The sequence below is a fragment of the Octopus sinensis genome, linkage group LG6 (assembly GCF_006345805.1).
Source record: "Octopus sinensis linkage group LG6, ASM634580v1, whole genome shotgun sequence".
NCBI classification, from domain to species: Eukaryota; Metazoa; Mollusca; class Cephalopoda; order Octopoda; family Octopodidae; genus Octopus; species Octopus sinensis.
The window spans coordinates 93326549-93346632 of NC_043002.1; the positions used below are offsets into that span (position 1 = coordinate 93326549).

The following is a 20084-nucleotide window of genomic DNA, read 5'->3' on the forward strand; positions in this document are numbered from 1 at the left end:
TCCACGAGAGATTTTGAGCTCTCATAATTATTATCATTATTAGACCTCTTCTTTTCAATAAAATCCATAGAGTGGCTGCTCAAGAATTCAGATATATAAATCAACTATGATGTTAAACTACACCAAACTTTGGTAAAATTTTCCAATTAAAACATAAAAATTACAAAGATAACATTGATTTTTACTGGGAGCACAAAGCAACATATTTTGGAGGTGGATGTAGTCAAATTATAATGACGCCAGCACACCACTGGTACTAATACTATGATACAGCCACCATGAGGATGAAAGCAGGGCCGTCTTAGCAGCATTGTAGGTCCCAGGGCTAATCTGTCACCTGGGTCCTATGATATTTATTTATTGCTTGCAAGTCACATCAGAACTGGGCCCCCAGACCTGCGTGGGCCCCGAGTAACCGCCCTAAGAACACCCAATCACGCCTGCGCCTGTAATATCCAACAGTTTTTAAGGAAAAAGAAATTACAATAAAACAACAGTACAAATATATAACTTTTTATTCACCGTGCTGTCTTCGCTATATACAATTCTGTTTTTTATGTAACTTTCTCCCCTGATTTTGACGAAGTACTATTGTCCGAAACGTTGATTTGGCCCACTGTTCTTCACAGCGTAATTATACACCTTGTATTCTTACTCGCTGCTTTGTTCTATTTTTCTCGAGACTTCTATAACATGTATCTAAGAAACTTAGGGGTAAAAAAAAACTTATCTCTATCCTTTGTTCCAGTATAATAACGAAAGATAATGAGAATCAACATAAAAAGTCATCCTGCGATATTTTCTATTAATTGGTCAGGGATAGCAGTTTAATCTCCTCTATATCCGTTATTGTGGAGGCGCAATGGCCCAGTGGTTAAGGCAGTGGATTCGCGGTTTCAATTCCCAGACCGGGCGTTGTGAGTGTTTATTGAGCGAAAACACCTAAAGCTCCACGAGGCTCCGGCAGGGGGTGGTGGCGATTCCTGCTGTACTCTTTCGCCACAACTTTCTCTCACTCGTTCTTCTGTTGGCCAGCTCGCTTAGCCAGCGGGGTGGCATAATTTGAAGGCTAAAACTGCGAAGCGCATTGTGACCAGCGATGTGTAGCAACATCTGATAGCCTGGTCGGTCACGGTGATATCCGTTATCAATTGTTTAACATTTCAGCAATTCACGTCTGCTAAAGTGCTTTTTCTTCCCAGTTGTTTTTATATATTCAGATCTGAAATAAGAGCGTGTTTGTATTTCTCCAGCAGACCACACCTCCAACAGTTATAGTTAGCTATATATATACAGAATTAGAGATACATCTAATTTATCAACATTTTAGCTCAGTTTTTTCTTCGTTTCGCTACACCTTCCTACCTCACGAGCAAATTCCAGTTTCGAGATTGTTAATGACAGTACAGACTACTTAATATGTGAATAGTTGGCCTCAACAAGTGGTGTGGGAGGAGTCTGGACTAGCTGCATAAAAAATAAGTATCATACATGATCAATTTGACCTGTCACCTCTGCGTTAGTTCATGGTGCTTGTGTGTCACTTATGAGTATCAGCGGTGTCTGAATGTAAATTCACTCGTTGGTTAGAGGAAAGAAAAAAATAACTAAAACAAAATAAAAAGTTTATTGCGTTGTGATAAATAGAAATTGTAATAGATAACATGTATCAGTGACGGCTTATCTACTCAGCGTGTACTGGTGTAGAAATATAGGTGTGTGCGCGTAAGTATGTAAATACAAATACATGTATGTGTAGTTCAAGTCACCAATTGAATTATGTAGAAACTATGTTGAGATGTACTACAAAGTATAAATGCAGTATAGTGGTTTGTATGCGAGTGTGATTAAGTATGCAATTTTTTCGTAAAATCACCTAGTTAAAAAATTATTGTGCAGAAGTTAAAAGAAGTCATTTACATGTGGTTCTAATTTTATTAATCGCTTTGACTGACGTTGTTCCGGTTTGATTTTGTGGTAGGCAGTATGACTCAAGTCAGAAGTTTACCCAGAATCGTTGTCTATCGATAAATGTGTTGGACCTAAGTCAAGTAAGCTCTATTCTACTTGACCACTAACTGTTCGCGTGTTGACACTAACATTTCGCTTTACTTAAACTCTCATACATACATATTCGTTCGTTCACACACACTCTCACGCCGATATATATTCTCACATAAACATACATATTCTTTCTGTCATTCACTTCACTGACACAAAATGGAAAGTTAATTCAATTATTTGCTCCTCAAAGATTTCTCTTCGACGAATTCACTGATAGTATTACTGGATTTTACCTCGCAACAGGTGCCGTATTTTTAAATATCTCTTTCAGTCTTTTATGCCTCTATTTTATTTTAAACATAGACCGTGTCACAGTTTCGGTTCCTGGTTGGAATCGCTTTTTTTCAGTCACATCGATAAATGTTCCTAGGGCCACTGTAGTCCATCTATCCATCCACATTATGGATATTGGCCATGAAGAAATCATTATATAGACGAAGTGAAGTTTGTAGGAACAAGGGTTTTATAATTGAGGGAGTGTGTGCATGTTTCTTTGATTTGTTTGTTTATTTGTAATTAAAAAAAAGTTTACGTTTGTAGATTGTGCTTCTCCCTCCATACACACAATCGGGAAAAATAATAATAACAATCAATCTTATGAATTACAAACGGATTTGCGCTAACATTTCGTTATATGTATATATAGACAGGACTGTTGTCGTGTTCAGGTACCTACTTGAAGGGTTTTAGTCAAGCAAACTGGCCCCAGTTTTTATTCTGTCGGTTTTTTTTTTTTTACCAAACTGCTAAGTTACAAGGACGTAAACAAAGCGGTGGTGGGGGACAAACATAAACACAAAGACACACACATGCACATAGATATACAAATCTGCGAAATCTACTCACTATGCTTTGAGTTTGTCCGGGGCTACTATAGTATAAGACACCCAAGGTAACACGCAGTGAGACTAAAACCGGAACTATATTGTCGTTACGTTCTGAGTTCAAATTCCGCCGAGGTCAACTTTGCCTTTCATCCTTTCGGGGTCGATAAATAAAGTACCAGTTTCGCACTGGGGGCGATATAATCGACTCAATCCCTTCGTCTGTCCTTGTTTGTCCCCTCTATGTTTAGCCCCTTGTGGGCAGTAAAGAAATATATATTGTTGGGAAGCAAACTTCTTACCGCTTGCTCTGTCTGTCTGTCTGTCTCTCTCTCACACACACGCACATTCGTTTTCGTATTTGTTTTCCTAGATTTTTTTTTAACGTGTGTTAAAGTAAATAGTATGATACGTTGGAAGGGTTAAGGTGCCAGTGAAAAACACGCACTGGCTGTATTTCACTCCACTTTTATTGTCAACCTCGATTTTTTTAACAATAGCACGAAGAAGGTGCATGTGGGACACGTCGCTTAAGCTGTGACGAAAGGCTTTAAACAAGTTAATTCTTAATTCAGTCTTACCGTCTTTTGATAAAGAAAAGTCAGTGTTGGGGCAATCCGGGGCTAACGCAGATTCGCTTTGAAAAATGCATTTTTGTGAAAAAAATTCTTCAAATTCCTAGAATTTAGATGTCGGAGATTACGAATATGCAAAAAAAAAAAAAAAAAATCGTTCGGAGATAGAATCCGAAATGTTAGATTGCCTATTGTTGGTAATTATCATACAGGAAGAAACATCTGACTTTTATAAAGACAGTAAGTTGTGATTTGAGAGAGATTTGGCTGCTGTTACTAGCAGTTTGAACGACCGATTTTGAACGGTCGTATATTACAGGTTGTAGATATTGTTAGACCTGTAATCAAAGACGTCTCAGACTTAACCATCTCGTCTTTTTTTAGGGGTATATAGGATTACACTATGCAATGTCTCTTTTTATCAAGACTAGTTGAGGGAGATTTGGTTGCTATTGCTCGTCTTTGGAGTAACTACGTAGAGGCTTTAATGTTCCGGCTGTGTCTGCTGTAATGCTGCAGTTACCTTTCGATCACAAGGTAGTAGTAGACTAATATAATCGATTGTGTCTGACGCAATTTAAAACGGCAAACTGACAGAATCGTTACTTCGCTGGACAAAAATGCTTAACAGTATTTCTTCCGTTTTTATGATCCGAGTTCAAATGTCGCCGAGGTCGACTTTGGCTTTCATCCTTTTGATATCGATAAAATAAGTATCAGTTGAGCGCTGGGGTCGATGAAATAAGTACCAGTTGAATACCGGGGTCGATGTAAATCGACTAGCTCGTCCCAACAAAATTTCAGGCCTTGTGCCTATTAAAAAAAAGAATTACTATCAGTATTTAGTTATAGCCCTTAACATTTTAAGTTCGAATCACAAAGACATCAGCTTTTGCCTTTTATCCGCCGGGGCTCGATTTATATTCTTATAATGTGAATGGAATTATAATTAAAGACAAAGGGTTGTTTGTTATTCAATACGATAAATTTACTTTAGCCACTCTTGTAAACAAGATCGTAATGAAATTTCTTGAATAGCAATGAAGTTGGATTTTCATCTCTTTCTCCAAATACATTTATTTTATTCAATCTTATAAGTTAAAATAGTTATGTGGTTTATTTTATTCGTTTTTTTAAACAGTTTTTGTTATGTCCACTCGTCTATGTGTTTCACTCGTATGTGCATTCTCTCGTGTGTGTATGTACGTCATTATCCAGTTTTATTTCAAGATTTGCCAATAGAGAAAGAGCTGGTTTCTAACCTCCATACAAGTTTCCTTCATTGGAATTTCAACATCAACAGGGTATTTTTTGTATGTATGCGTGTATATGTGCAATATTTGGAGCCAGTGAATGTGCATATTTGTATGTTTTGCTTTATGTATGTATTCTCATGCGTATGTATGTATGTCATTCAGTTATTTCAAGATTTTTTGCCAATAGAGAAAGAACCGGTTTCTAACCTAGATCCAAGGTTCCTTCATTGGAATTTTAACATCTACAACAGGGTATTTTTGTTTGTATGTATGTATTCCTGCCTGTATGCATGTATGCCTGCCTGTTAAGTGTTCCTGCCCCAACTTTCCTCATAAATTTCTGATTTGTTTTGGAGAAGTTTCGCACCATTCTCTCTCTCTGTCTCTGACTTTGTTTCCTCATGACTCACTTTAAAGTGCGTCTTTTAAATGACATTAAATGACATTTGCGTTTTCGAGTGTGTGCGCGCGAGTGCGCGCACGTCGAGTACAGACTTGTATGCATATCTCGATAATTTGAGTAAGTGTATATTTCCATATGTGTGTGTGTATGATACTCTTTACTCTTTTACTCTTTTACGGCCATGCTGGAGCACTGCCTTTAGTCGAGCAAATCGACCCCAGGACTTCTTCTTTGTAAGCCTAGTACTTATTCTATCGGACTCTTTTGCCAAACCGCTAAGTTACGGCGACGTAAACACACCAGCATCAGTTGTCAAGCGATGTTGGGGGGGACAAACACAGACACACAAACACACACACACACACACACACACACACATATATACATATAATATACATATATACGATGGGCTTCTTTCAGTTTCCGTCTACCAAATCCACTCACAAGGTGCCACGCAGTGGGACTGAATCCGGAACCATGTGGTTGGTAAGCAAGCTACTTACCACACAGCCACTCCTACGCCTTATGAAATTTTTCCTTTATTATTTCCATGTCTCTGATTCTCAGTGCAAAGATTTTCTATTACAGCACAGGACAGAACATTTTGAGGCAATATTTTATGCCTGGATGTCCTTCCTGACACCGATTCATTTAGCTGCCTATATACACACACACTAACCATATTTACAACTTTTCTAATGTCATTCCAACAAATGATAATTTGACTTTAAAAAAATTAAGCTGATTCATGATATAAATTGTCATTTCTTTTTGGCAATTGGACTCCGTATCATTTTCATATCTTATGGATTTCTCTCTTACTTGAATGAAATATATGTTGTTTTGGGTTCTGGTTCAAATCCAAGCTACACCACATCCCTCTCAACTCGATGCGTCTCTGTTATAACTTTGTCAACTTCCTTCAAAACCTTAACCATTAGTTAAACTTGTACTTTGCCTTCTTTACTTCATTACTTTTGTAACGGTTGACAATTTATATTGTATTGTTAATTAACAAATCATTTCAACATCATTTTAACTGTTTTGATACCAGTTCACCTAAGACTGTCCCTAGGTTTGTGGTACAAACTTCCTGCTTAACGTGATCAAAATTTAAATTTTCCATTAAAATTGTATGTTAATTTATCTTCCAAACATTGGTTTAATAAAGACAAAAGTTGGATCTTTTCGGTTTGAATGGCAGTTTTTAACATAATTTCTAGGTAACTAGAAAATTTTAAACTTCGTATACTGGTAGAATGAGTTTATAAAACATCTTTTTCTTTTGGCTTTATTGAGAAAATTCTATAGTTTGTAAGATATTTGTTGTTGTTTTTTCTTCAATTTCAACCAATCACTGATGGCTATTGAGGTAAAAAAAACATTCTGTGCCGTATGAATATGTCAACTTGTTTAAGAAACAGATTGGGTTTATTTACATTTGTGAAGAAAAAAAAGATACCCTTCCCCCCACCCCTAACCCTAAAACAGATTGAAATGCAATAGATCGATACTAGGGTCATAATTATGGGTGACAATTTCATATGACACCACTAGAAAAAATTGCCGTTGAAACCGAAAAGATCCCAAAAGTTATTTTACTACAGACTTCACTATATTCAAAATTAATTGAAATACAGGTGTATTTCAAGAGAGATATGGTAACAACAGGCAACCTAATGGTTACTTTCTCCTATCAACTCAGATAGCTTTAACTATCTCTAATTGTTCCACTCCCTGGCTCTCTTATTCCAGCTGGACACCCTTCAGCATTTCAGTGTCATTGTAAAATTTCCATATTTCTTTCTTGTTATCATTTCGGTAACAGGTGTGTCTTTGACATTCCAGACACACTTCATGCCAATGACAAGCTGATTAGTGCTGACACATTTTATTGCAATTTGAAACATTCTGTCTTAGTGACAAATGTATTGTTTGGCTGTCTTCTAGTTCGGTGAACCTATGTTTAGCTTTCTTCTTAGCCTCTAGGTACAGATAATTATCTGCTGCTTCATTTCTTCTCATACTTTCCAAATTTGTTTTATTTATATATATTTAAATATGTATATATTTCAAGGCAGTGCCTCAGCATGGCCACAAGTACAATGACTGAAACAAGTAAAAGATATGTATGTGTATACATGTGTGTGTGTGTATACATGTGTGTGCATGTATATGTGTGTGTATGTGTATACATGTGTATGTATGCGTGTTTGTGCGTGTGTATATATGTGCATGTGTGTGTATATATGTGCGTGTGTATATTTTTTTCCGACTTCTGTCTGTCTGTCTGTCTCTCTCTCTCTCTCTCTCTCTCTCTGTATATATATATATATATATATATATATATATATATAATATAGATACATGGGTATTATTGATAGACAAAGCATCAACATCATTAACATCATGTGGAAAACATGTTTAATCCACAATTTTGATTCTCTGTAGACAGAAAAAATAAGCTGTCAGTCTGACAAGATTTATCAAACCATCTTCAGAAATCGATTATCATATTTTCTGGCATGCAAATCGATTTTTTAAAGACCAAAATTAGCAGAGGTACCTGGCATTGCCTGGTATAACTCGCAATGGAGTAGTTATTCAAATGAATCAAAAGACTTTCGTCAAACACGACTATAGAAGTAACAATTTACAGGTGTTGGCTCTAAAGAGGGCCTTTGAATATTCACTGTCAAATATCTCTGCAGTGGTGCCATCAACAAAGATGAATCTGATGGTAACAATTTAATCTTGCTGGCCCTGAAGAGAGCCTTGGATCATTAACTCTTAAAAGTCTCAGCAGCAGTGCTGCCAGTAAAGACGAATCCAGTGATAACAATTTGTAGTTGGTGGCCCTGAAGAGAACCTTTTAATGTTCATTTTGAATTATCTCAGTGGCGGTGCTGCCAGCAAAGATGAATCCGATGGTAACAATTTAAACTTGGCCCTGAAGAGGGCTTGAATTGTTCACTCTTAAACTCAAGAACTGCCAACATATAGTTGACCATGGGAGAAGCACGGTTCTTCTAAATTAAACCTTACAACTGTCAGCACCTGACCCTGTGATTTGTTAATCGACATGGCGAAACTGAGCCGGAGAGGGAATTGCAGCCCTCTGAATGTGAAAGGAATGTCTTTACAGGATGGAATGAGAGGTATACTTGGTATGAAGACAGTATCCCCCCCTTATCACATCCTGTAAGTATAGTTGCCTCAATAATGAGGCATCACCTTTTGTATGACCAGACTCATTCCAAATTCCTGAAGAGCAATAATTGTGGTGGCAATTCAGGAGTGAGTAAGAGAGTTAAGAAATTCTGTAGGGTAATTAACTATCCACATACAGTAGGCATTAAAATTTACACCTGGGTTAAATTGTGCTTTCTTAGTTAGGAGTGTGAAAGGACACCAAAGTTCAAGGAAAAAAAAATTAACTCTCCATTCCACACTAGTGGTGAAATTACATGGAGACAACTGGGTGCAAAATTAAATTCAATCATCCTAAAGTTGAACAAGCAAACTAAAGTTTAGTCAGGGGGATTTCAAAATTCGTTACTCCATGTGTAGGACTTGAGTAACTGATATGCCATCTTTCGTTTAAATTGACTGTTATTTCCAGAAGTTAAAATGCTTTGCTGTGACTATAATTTGAACTTTAAAAGCGGTCATTAGGGGGTTCCCTTGCAGAATTCAAGTGATAATGAATATGCCATACTTTATCTTATGGCAGGCAATAACCATAATAAACTCCTGAGGTTCTGATGCTGTTTTATTGTGACAGTTTAAACTTTTATGGGTTAATGATTTAGGATCATTGTCCCCGAGAGGGTCGTCTTGCTGAATTGAAATGGAAGTAAATATGCCTCACTGTATCTTCATCTGTAGTAAATGAATAACAACTGAATCGAAATTCATTTTATGAGACTACCAACTATCGAAGCTACAACCCTTTGCTGCATCACAACAGCCAAATTCAATAAATTACTTGCTGGGGGCTTACTGCTCCCCCCACCTCCGTCAAGCGATGTTGGGGGGAACATACACACACACATATATACATATATACAACGGGCTTCTTTCATTTTCTGTCTACCAAATCGACTCACAAGGCTTTGGTTGGCCTGATGTTATAGTAGAAGACACTTGCCCAAGGTGCCATGCAGTGGGACTGGACCCACTGGTTGTTAAGCAAGCTACTTACCACACTGCCACTCCTGCACCTACTACCTAAATTAGGTGTACCTAAATTAGAAACCATTAATCTTTTTGATATCAATCTGCCTGAGATTTTCTTTCGTTCTATGATACTAACATCCTGTTTTAAAGTGATCTAGATTAAAACTTTCCATCAAAATTCCATGTGAATATATGTTCCAAATAAGGCAGCAAGCTGGCAGAATCGTTACTACACTGGGCAAAATGCTCAGTGGCATTTTGCCCATCCCTTCACTCTGAGTTCACATTTCTAATGAAGTTGACTTTGCCTTTCATCCTTTCGGGATCAATAAAATAAGTACCATTTGAGTACTGGGTTGGCATAATTGACTTTACCCCTCCACTAAAATTGCTTGCCTTGTGCCAAAATGTCAAATAAATATTTGTTCCAAATATCACCTTAATTATGACTAAGTTCTTTTATTAAATTCTCCATTATTTTCGAAATTAATAGAAAGAAGGGCAGTTTATTTCAGTAGAAATATGGTATTAAAAACATATTTATTCCCACTTAAATGTGGATGCTCTGTTACAACAAACTTTACTGCGGTAGATACCATGAGAGAAACTCTCATATTGGCTTTTGGTGTAAAGTGCACATGCTTGTTTACATCGCTAGTGGAGAGATAAATCCCCATCAAATTCAGTGCCGAGACCACCAGATCATGTGATTTCAACTTTCCTTGATCTCATTGGTGATGGACACTTGACTGCTAGAAATTGCAATGACTCACCACTCTGCCAGCAATATACAGAAAATCAGTGCCAAACGGGTATTGATGTTGCGATTAGCTAGTGAGCTGGTTGAGAAATGTATATTAGCAACAGAAGCAGAGAGATAAATAAAACATCCATGTTTAAGTGGGAATAAATAGTACTTAGTATTAATACTGCCTCTGTCACGAATATATACATCTCAACATATTTTTTTCCCTTTTCTGACCAACCTGGAACTGAATTTATCAAATGTAGGAATTTCTCAATTTGCAAGAAAATAGCCACAATATTTCCCCCCTCATATAATCTCAAATAATGAAAGGACATGATAGATGATACAGTCCTATATGTACTCCTAAATCTTTAGGAGAATTCTCTTCTATATTAGTATTATAATCTAAATTAATAATTCTAAATGTATTAATTGAAATAAATAATACTATTCCTAGGAATCTTAATTAGTTTTTATTTTTATTTTAACCAATCCACTTTCAACCTCTTTTGGTTCTATGATACAAGCTTCCTAATTTAAAGTGATCTAAATTAAAGCCTATTAGCAATATTTCATGTTAATTTATGTTTGGAGATGCAAGTTAAGAGTAACAGTTGTTTTACTAAATTCTTCATTATTTTAAAAATTGATTGAAACAAAGATGGTATATTTTAGTAAGAATATGGTAACAAAAAGGTTAGATTTAGACCTGGAGGTAAATAACATCAAAAGATATCTTTACCACCAATGTATAAAAGTCTTGCTGTGGATATCATTTCATGACTTATAAGTTGTTGAGAAATTTATAAAATTGACAAGGGCTTAACCCCTTCATTACCAACCCGGCTGAAACCGGCTCTAGCTCTGTGTACAAATGTCTCGTTTTCATAAGTTTTGAATTAAAATCTTCCACCAAATTTTAGTCAGAATTTATGTTCCTAACACTAGCTGAATGATAACTAAGTTATTTTACTAAATTCTTTATTGTATTTAAAGTAATTGAAAGAAACACAGAGCATCTCAAAATAAATACAGTTATGAAAGGGTTAAATAATAGCTTCCAAAATGACAGTGGTTAAACCAAGAATCAGGGCAAACTGGTAGCGGTTTGCATTGGCAAAAATTAGGAAGGTTTGTACAAGAGTTTGGTTCATTAATTTGTCATGAGAAGAGAAAGATTCCAGTATTTTGTGAAGTTGTCTTACTTGTGACCTAGATGGTATATTCTCTCAGGCGGCGAGCTGGCAGAATTGTTAACACGCCGGGTTCGTCTGCCGTTACGTTCTGGGTTCAAATTCTGCCACGGTCGACTTTGCCTTTCATCCTTTCGGGGTCGATTAAATAAGTACCAGTTACACACTGGGGTTGATATAATTGACTTAATCCGTTTGTCTGTCCTTGTTTATCCTTTCTGTGTTTAGCCCCTTGTGGGTAGTAAAGAAATAGGTATATTCTCTCTCTCTCTCTGGGAAGAAGTGTGTCTAAAGCAAAATTCTTTCTTCATTCTTGGAAAAATCATCTTAACAAAGTCTTCTACTAACTCATTTGTTAGGTATCAAGACTAATTGTTTACTGTTCCAAAACACCATGACAAAAACAAAAACACTGTACCCTTTTTTTTTATACCAACTCATTTATGACCTCCACTCCTGGTTCTTTAATATAAAATGTTCAAATGTAAATTAAAATCTTTCTTCATGAATTTTGTATCTGAACTTTTTAACTAAACTCTTAAATATCAGCTTTATCTAGAAATGAATATAAATTTTAATTTTTTAAATTTTAGTAACTTCTTAATATATTTTGAAAATTCATTAATGCATACAGACATTGTAGTTCATTAGAAGTATGGTGAGGAAAGAATTAATCATGTCAATAAAAAACAAAAACAAAACAAAACAAAAAAATCTATCTATCATGTGATCTTGCTGTTGTCATGCCATCTGGGAATGGCAATTCTATACTCATCTAAGATGGGTATTACTTGTAAAACTTCTCTGTAAAATATATTGATTGTCACTTAACCATGTATCTGTGTTTTATATAATTTTGTGTTGTATATAATTTTTAATGTTTGTACACGAATCAATCGGATGGAGAGTGGGGTTTCTAAATAGTGTGACAGTTGTGTGTACTAGATCTCTGAAAAATCTTGTCTGACTCACTTCTTTCTAATGTAATAATAAAATAAATTTAGAAATTGATAATATCATATTAGACAAATTTAAGTACCAGCTGGTCATGGGTCAAACCTTGGTTGTTGTTGTTTCAATCCAAGTCTGTTAAGCAGTTTCATGATGAAACACATTACAACTATGACCATTATATCATTTTCTCAGATTTGAAGAGGATTTAGCTACTATTTCTAGCAGTTCAAATGACCATGTGGAAGGGCCTCTTATTAGCTTTCTGATCTTGTTTTTTATTTCTTGCGCCAGGTCAATACTGATCAAGTCGAACTATGATCAAAGGCATTCCGGTTGCGACCATCCTTGTCTTTGTGTAGCTAAGGCAACATCGGCCAGTGTGTCCTTCCTCTTTTTTGTTTTTTAAGATTTGAAGAAAATTTGACTGCTATTTCTGGAAGGTTGAGCAACCCTGTAGATGCACCCTTGTCATTTTTTTGACTCCAGGAGATTTTTTATTTTCTTTTGTTTTTATAGTTGAATGTATATACCTTGCTAATGTATATCTACAAAAGATGGAAAAATATCAACTTTCCACCCCACTCCTCCCTCCCTTCAGAAAAAAAAATCAATACCATTTGTGTAAAGTTTCTTGCAGTATTGGTTCTGCACAAGGTAATGAGCTGGCAGAAACGTTAGCATGCTGGGCAAAATGCTTAGCAGTATTGCATCTGCCGCTACGTTCTGAGTTCAAATTCTGCCAAGGTCAACTTTGCCTTTCATCCTTTCGGGATCGATTAAATAAGTACCAGTTACGCACTGGGGTCGATATAATCGACTTAATCCGTTTGTCCTTGTTTGTCCTCTCTGTGTTTAGCCCCTTGTGGGTAGTAAAGAAATAGGTATTGCATCTGTCTTTGTGTTCTGAGCTCAAATTCCACTGAGGTCGACTTGGCCTTTCATCCTTTCGGGGTCGATAAATTAAGTACCAGTTGCATACTGGAGTCGATCTAATCAACTGGTCTCCTCCCCCCAAATTTCAGGCCTTGTGCCTAGAGTAGAAAAGAATATTTGTTTTGCCCTAAGTTATAGGCACTCCAATCTCACTTTTGCTGTAAGAAATCTCATGAAACTAGTAATTATCTTCTTGAATATCTGTGTAACCAACAGCACCATTGTTCAACAATTGCCTTATTAAATAGATAAATAAATGAATAAATAACTTGGTTGCTACAACTACTTATCAATTCAGTCTTGAAGTACTTGCTGATACAGTCTTGAACTACTGTATTTTAATGTGTATAATGTGTATTTTCTCTCTTTCTCTTTTTCTCTTTTTCTTGTTTCAGTCATTTGACTGCGGCCATGCTGGAGCACCGCCTTTAGTCACGCAAATCGACCCCCGGACTTATTCTTTGTAAGCCCAGTACTTATTCTATCGGTCTCTTTTACCGAAACGCTAAGTGACGGGACGTAAACACACCGGCATCGGTTGTCAAGCAATGCTAGAGGGACAAACACAGACACACAAACACATACATATATATATATACATATATACGACAGGCTTCTTTCAGTTTCCGTCTACCAAATCCACTCACAAGGCATTGGTCGGCCCGGGGCTATAGCAGAAGACACTTGCCCAAGATGCCACGCAGTGGGACTGAACCCGGAACTATGTGGTTGGTTAGCAAGCTACTTACCACACAGCCACTCCTGCGCCTATATTTGTCAAAAATCAGGTTAAAAAAGTGAGAGTTTCTTATACATGGATAGTATTATAATCCCTTACAAAACCTTTTTTCCAAATTTTAAGCCCCCCAAATTAGGGGGTTCCTTATGCACGTTAAAATACAGTACATATCACTACTGGTGAGGTTATATTGTCTAGTGATAAAGTGATACGTTGTAACATTTGACATTGTTAAAGGTAGACTTGATTTGATTTAACCCTTTAGTGTTCAAATTATTATCAACTGTAATGCTTATAGACGTTGTTTTGAATTAATCATGCAGTATCTTGTAGCTTTGGGATTTTGATGATGTATTTGTTTATTTTTAGAATGACATTGTAAGGTAGATGTGAGAGGCCTGATCTGGCCTATTTGAACATACACATTTCTTTATTGCCCACAGGGGGCTAAACACAGAGGGGACAAACAAAGGGATTAAGTCGATTACATCAACCCCAGTGCATAACTGGTATTTATTTAATCGACCCTGAAAGGATGAAAGGCAAAGTCGACCTTGGCGAAATTTGAACTCAGAACGTAATGGCAGATGAAATATAACAGAATATTTGGGCTGGATATGGCTGGTTTAAATAATAAAGAGAACATGTTTTGTGTGTATATGTGAATATGGTAACTGCATTATAATTGAGGTTATAAGTTTGTATAATTTCAATTTATTTCTCTTTGCAGTATGCAGTAATCCCTCACCATATCACGGTTCACCTATCGCGGCTTAATATTTAAGCTTTCATTGATTCCTCCATGGTGTTGTTTCGCATTTATAGTAAAATAAATATATACATATTCTTTTATTCTTTTACTTGTTTCAGTCATTTGACTGTGGCCATGCTGGAGCACCGCCTTTAGTTGAGCAAATCGCCCCCCAGAACTTATTCTTTGTAAGCCTTGTACTTATTCTATTGGTCTCTCTTGCCGAACTGCTAAGTGACGGTGACGTAAACACACCAGCATCGGTTGTCAAGCAATGCTAGGGGGACAAACACAGACACACAAACATACACACACACACACATATATATATATATATATATATATATATAATATATATATATATATACGACGGGCTTCTTTCAGTTTCTGTCTACCAAATCCACTCACAAGGCTTTGGTCGGCTCAAGGCTATAGTAGAAGACACTTGCCCAAGATGACACACAGTGGGACTGAACCCGGAACCATGTGGTTGGTAAGCAAGCTACTTACCACACAGCCACTCCTGCGCCTATAATAATAATAATAAATATACAGTACAGTACTGTTTCTACTTTGTGGATTTTCACCTATCACATGTGGAATGTAACAACTGCGGTAGTCAAGGGATTAATGTATATTTATAACATGGCAGCTTTTAACACATTAATGCTTTTGTTATGTCTTAGTGCTATACTAAAAGTAGAAAAAATATGTCAGTGAAATCCTGTTTCTCAGGTGAGACTTGGTTTCATTTTAGTACTCGGAGAATCTTTCAGTCAAAAGCATAAAAATTTAAGTCTATTACAGTTTATCATGGTTCATGGAGATAATTCTAGAAAAACAAAAGCAAAAAAAGAAAAACCAAAAAACAAAACAAAACAAAAAACCTGCAACAAAGTGTGACAAAGCAACGATTATCCAGAATAGTTTCTGACAAATGAATTTTACACTAATTATTACTTTGTTGTGTTTAATACACATTAATTAAGATTCCTACCAACTCGGAATGACTGTTAGTTACCTCTCTATGTTGTCACTGTTTTCTCTGTTGTTTTGCTTGGACAAATTAACTGACTGCAACTGACTTGCTACTTAAAAATTGACTAATTATTAATTTCTAACTTATTGTTAGTAACATCTTAACTAGTAGTAATTTACTACATAACTGCTGTGAAGTCAATAAAAATAATTCGAATATTGTCTAGAAGAAAGCTTGTAGTTGTTGTTTGCCATGATGGTGGTATTGGTGGTGGTGGTGGTGGTGGTGATATTTATGGTTTGCAGTGGTGGTGATGGTTTTCGTTGTGGTGTAGGTGTTTGTGCTGATGGTGGTGGTAGCTGTATTTAGCAATAGTGGTTGTAGTTTATGGTATTGGTGGTATAAGGCGGCAAGATGGCAGAAACGTTAGTACACTGGGCGAAATGCTTAGCGGTATTTCATCCGCCGTTACGTTCTGAGTTCAAATTCCGCCGAGGTCGACTTTACCTTTCATCCTTTCGGGGTCGATTAAATAAGTACCAGTTACGCACTGGGGTCAATGTAATCGACTTAATCCATTTGTCTGTCCTTGTTTGTTCCCTCTATGTTAGCCACTTGTGGGTAGTAAAGAAATAGGTATTTCATCTGCCGTTACGTTCTGAGTTCAAATTCCGCCAAGGTTGACTTTACCTTTCATCCTTTTGGGGTCGATTAAATAAATACCAGTTATGCACTGGAGTCAATATAATCGACTTAATCCATTTGTCTGCCCTTGTTTGTCCCCTCTATGTTTAGCCCCTTGTGGACAATAAAGAAATATGGTATTGGTGGTAGTTAGAGCTATGGGGATAATGTTGGTGTTGTTCATTATTATGGTGATGATAGTGATCATGGTTATGGTGAAGATGGTTGTCATAGCTGTAATGGTAGTGATGGTCTTGGTGGGGCAGTGGTTGTAGATAATGGGATTCTATTTCCGAGGTAATACAAATATATTTTGCAGTATTTTCAACCCTTTATGCTTTAAGCTCAAATCCTGTTGAGATAAATTTTATCTTTTGTCTTTCAGGACTGATAAGAAAAAGTACCAGTCAAATACTAAAATTAATTCAGTTGACTAAATTTTGTTCCTCCTGTTATTATCCCTTTACATAACTTCTTCAGTTCTTTTCGTTCTGTTTATGGGTTCAAACCAGCCTCTGGGACTGGGCTTGGATGACTGGACTGTGATAAAGATGGAGATGATGGAAGCGGTGTTTATGTATGCATGTGTAGTTTGTAAATGTGCTTTTTTTTTTTTAAATGTGTAAGTGTGAGTTATGAAGGTGTGTGGACAAGAGGTTAGGGTGTTGCACTCATGATTGCAAGATCGTGGTTTCAATTCCCAGACTGGATGTGTGTTCTTGAGCAAAACACTTCATTTTTCCCATTGCTCCAGTCCACTCAGCTGGCAAAAATGAGTAATCCTTTAACGAACCAGCATCCCATCCAGGTGGGGACTATATATGCCATGGAAACTGGGTAACTGGCCCTTATGGGTCAGTATGGCTCGAGAAGGAAACGTTACCTTTTAGTGGAGGTGTATGGCTTAGTGGTTAGGATGTTGGACTCATGATTGTTAGCTAGTGATTTCAGTTCCTGGACTGGGCGACGTGTTGTGTTCTTGAGCAAAACACTTCATTTCATTTTGCTTCATGTTGCTTCAGTCCATTCAGCTGGCAAAAATGAGTAATCCTCTGATGGACCAGCATCTCATCCAGGTGGGGGAATAGATACACCATGGAAACCAGGAAACCAGCCCTAATGAGTCGGTATGACTCAAGAATGTAACTTTACCTTAATTGAAATGAGTAATCCTGTGACAGACTGTCATTCTGTTCAGGGGGACTGTTGTCCTGCCCACCTAGCCAGCGAGGTGGCATCATTTGAAAGCTACAACAATGATTGTTTAGTCAATAGAAGGATACACTGATGTATGATTATCTTTGTAAATGGGCGTGAGTGTTTATGAAAGTATTTGCTTTTGTAAATGTAAGTGTTTATGGGATTTTTGTAAATGTGTTTATGTCTATGCCTGTATTTTTGTAAATATATGTATATGCTGATGTTTTTGTAAATGTGTGCATGTAGGTTTGTAAATATGGAGGCGCAATGGCCCAGTGGTTAGGGCAGTGGACTTGTGGTCGGAGGATCGCAGTTTCGATTTCCAGACTTGGTGTTGTGTGTTTATTGAGCGAAAACACCTAAAAGCTCCACAAGGCTCTGGCAGGGGGTGGGTGACCCCTGTTGTACTCTTTCGCCCCAACTTTCTCTCACTCTCTCTTCCTGTTTCTTGAGCAACGCTGCGATGGGCATGTGTTTCGTCCAGCTGGGGGGAACACATATGCCACAGAAAAACCGGGAAACCGGGCCCATGAGCCTAGCTAGGCTTGAAAAGGGTGCATAAATAAAAAACATAAGTGTTGTAGATATGTTTAAGTGCAGGTGTGGTTGTGTGGTTAAGAAATTTACTTCCCAACCACATGGTTCTGGGTTCAGTCCCACTGTGTGGTACCTTGAGTAAATGTTTTCTACTCAAGCTCAGGGCTGACCAAAACCTTGTGAGTGGATTTGGTAGATAGAAACTGAAAGAAGCCTGCCATGTATATATATATATTCTTTTACTTGTTTCAGGCATTTGACTGTGGCCAAGCTGGAGCACCATGTGTTTGTTACTGTCTCTTTGAATTGACATTGCGTGATAGTTGTAAACAAGTGTCACTGAATGCAAGTGGTGTCCTTCATTTTCAATATTCTGTGATATTTTGGTGAAGGGGAAATATCTTACTTGGAAACATGTGAGGGTTGGTGACAGGAAGGGCATCCGACTGCAGAAAATCAATCTCAACAAAATTCTGTCCAACCCATGCAAGCATAGAAAAGTGCACATTAAAAAAAGACTATGATGATGATGATGATGATGTGGGTTTGTAAATATGCTTCAGGTGATGTTGAGCGGAGTAGAATTAATCTGACATCCAGTTGAACATAGACATTTGATCTTCAGATTTATCTTTAGCAGAGCTCATTCTCTTGATCTTAGGCTGTACAGAATTAATCAGTTGCCTGTTTTAACCCATTTAGACCTTGGATTATTGCAACAGAGTTCATTTTGATCCAATTTCTAGTCTGAAGCTAACAAGAACTTTCTCCCTTCTTTCCACCATTTGTGGAGATCCTATAAAGGGTCATGTGCTGGACCCTGCTCTGAAAATGCAATGAAAAAAAAAATTAAATTTTAGAAACTAGTATTTTTATTTTGCTATTTATTATACACACATACATTCATATTTATTCATTTATTTGTTTTACATCTTTTTCTATGCTAGCATGGGTTAGATGAATACATACCTTATCAATTGGTATGATAGACATTTTATACGGTTCAAGGCAGTGAGCTGGCAGAAACGTTAGCACGCCGGGCAAAATGCTTAGTGGTGTTTCGTCTGTCTTTACGTTCTGAGTTCAAATTCTGCTGAGGTTGACTTTGCCTTTCATCCTTTTGGGGTTGATAAATTAAGTACCAGTTGCATACTGGGGTTGATTTAATCAACTGGTCCCATCTCCCAAAATTTCGGGCCTTGTGCCTAGAGTAGAAAAGACTTTTTATTCAGTTAATCTGTGAAAAGTACAGAGCTACTAAGTAGTTTGTTGACAGGAAGTGACAGAAAGGCAGTGGATTAGTGATTGATTGATTGGAAACCTGTAACCAACAACTCTGAGGTGATAGCCATGATTACATTATCTCCTTAATCTCTCTATCTCTCTTTTTATATATATATATATATATATATTATATATATGTATTTACATACACATGCCATTCTGGAATTTCAAAAACAAGAAAAAACTTTAAAGGTCAGAAAGTTGTTTAAGTTGATGATAGATAGAAATTTGATTGAAGTTCCACTCAAACACACAGAGGGTGGCCCACAAATATCAGTAAATTTGGCATATAATATATACTGAAGTTGTGACTTCTTATTCCTCTTACGTCATACATATTTACTTTTCTCAATCCTACAGGTCTAGACAGTTGAAATTTACACACAGAAGTGTAAGACTTACACTCAGAACTGCAGGAGTTACTTTTGGAATCGGAGTTACACTTGGAATTGTAAGTATCTGCAAAGCTCATGAATTATTTATTGTATGTATGTATCTATCTTTTTATCTTTTACTTGTTTCAGTTATTGGATTGTGGCCATGCTGGGGCACCACTTTCAAATGTTTACTCAAGCAAATTAACCCTAGTACTTATTTTGTTTTTTTTTAAAGTCTGGTACTTTTTCTGTTTTTTTTTTTTTGCCGAATCCCCAAGTTATGGGTACTACTTAAACAAACACCAATTGTTATATATATATAATAATAATATTAGGGAGTATATCCAAACTTACAGGGAAAACTTAGATTTAGGATTAAATCAAATTTCACAGTATAAGTATAA

General features: G+C 36.7%; 1 protein-coding gene across 6 annotated transcripts in view; it reads left to right on the plus strand.

The window, feature by feature from the left end:
- The first annotated feature begins 1349 nt into the window (after nt 1-1349).
- The window catches only part of LOC115213490 (active breakpoint cluster region-related protein), a 236511-nt gene continuing 217776 nt past the window's right edge, over nt 1350-20084 (plus strand). For 2 of the 6 annotated variants that reach the window (XM_029782485.2, XM_029782489.2), the window contains exons 1-2: nt 1824-2307; nt 19664-19754. The gene's annotated coding sequence lies outside the window, so the exon portion shown is untranslated. Of the gene's footprint in view, nt 1726-1821; nt 2308-19663; nt 19755-20084 lie in introns of those variants that run through there. The other 4 variants (XM_036504165.1, XM_029782487.2, XM_036504166.1 and 1 more) reach the window with 4 other exon arrangements.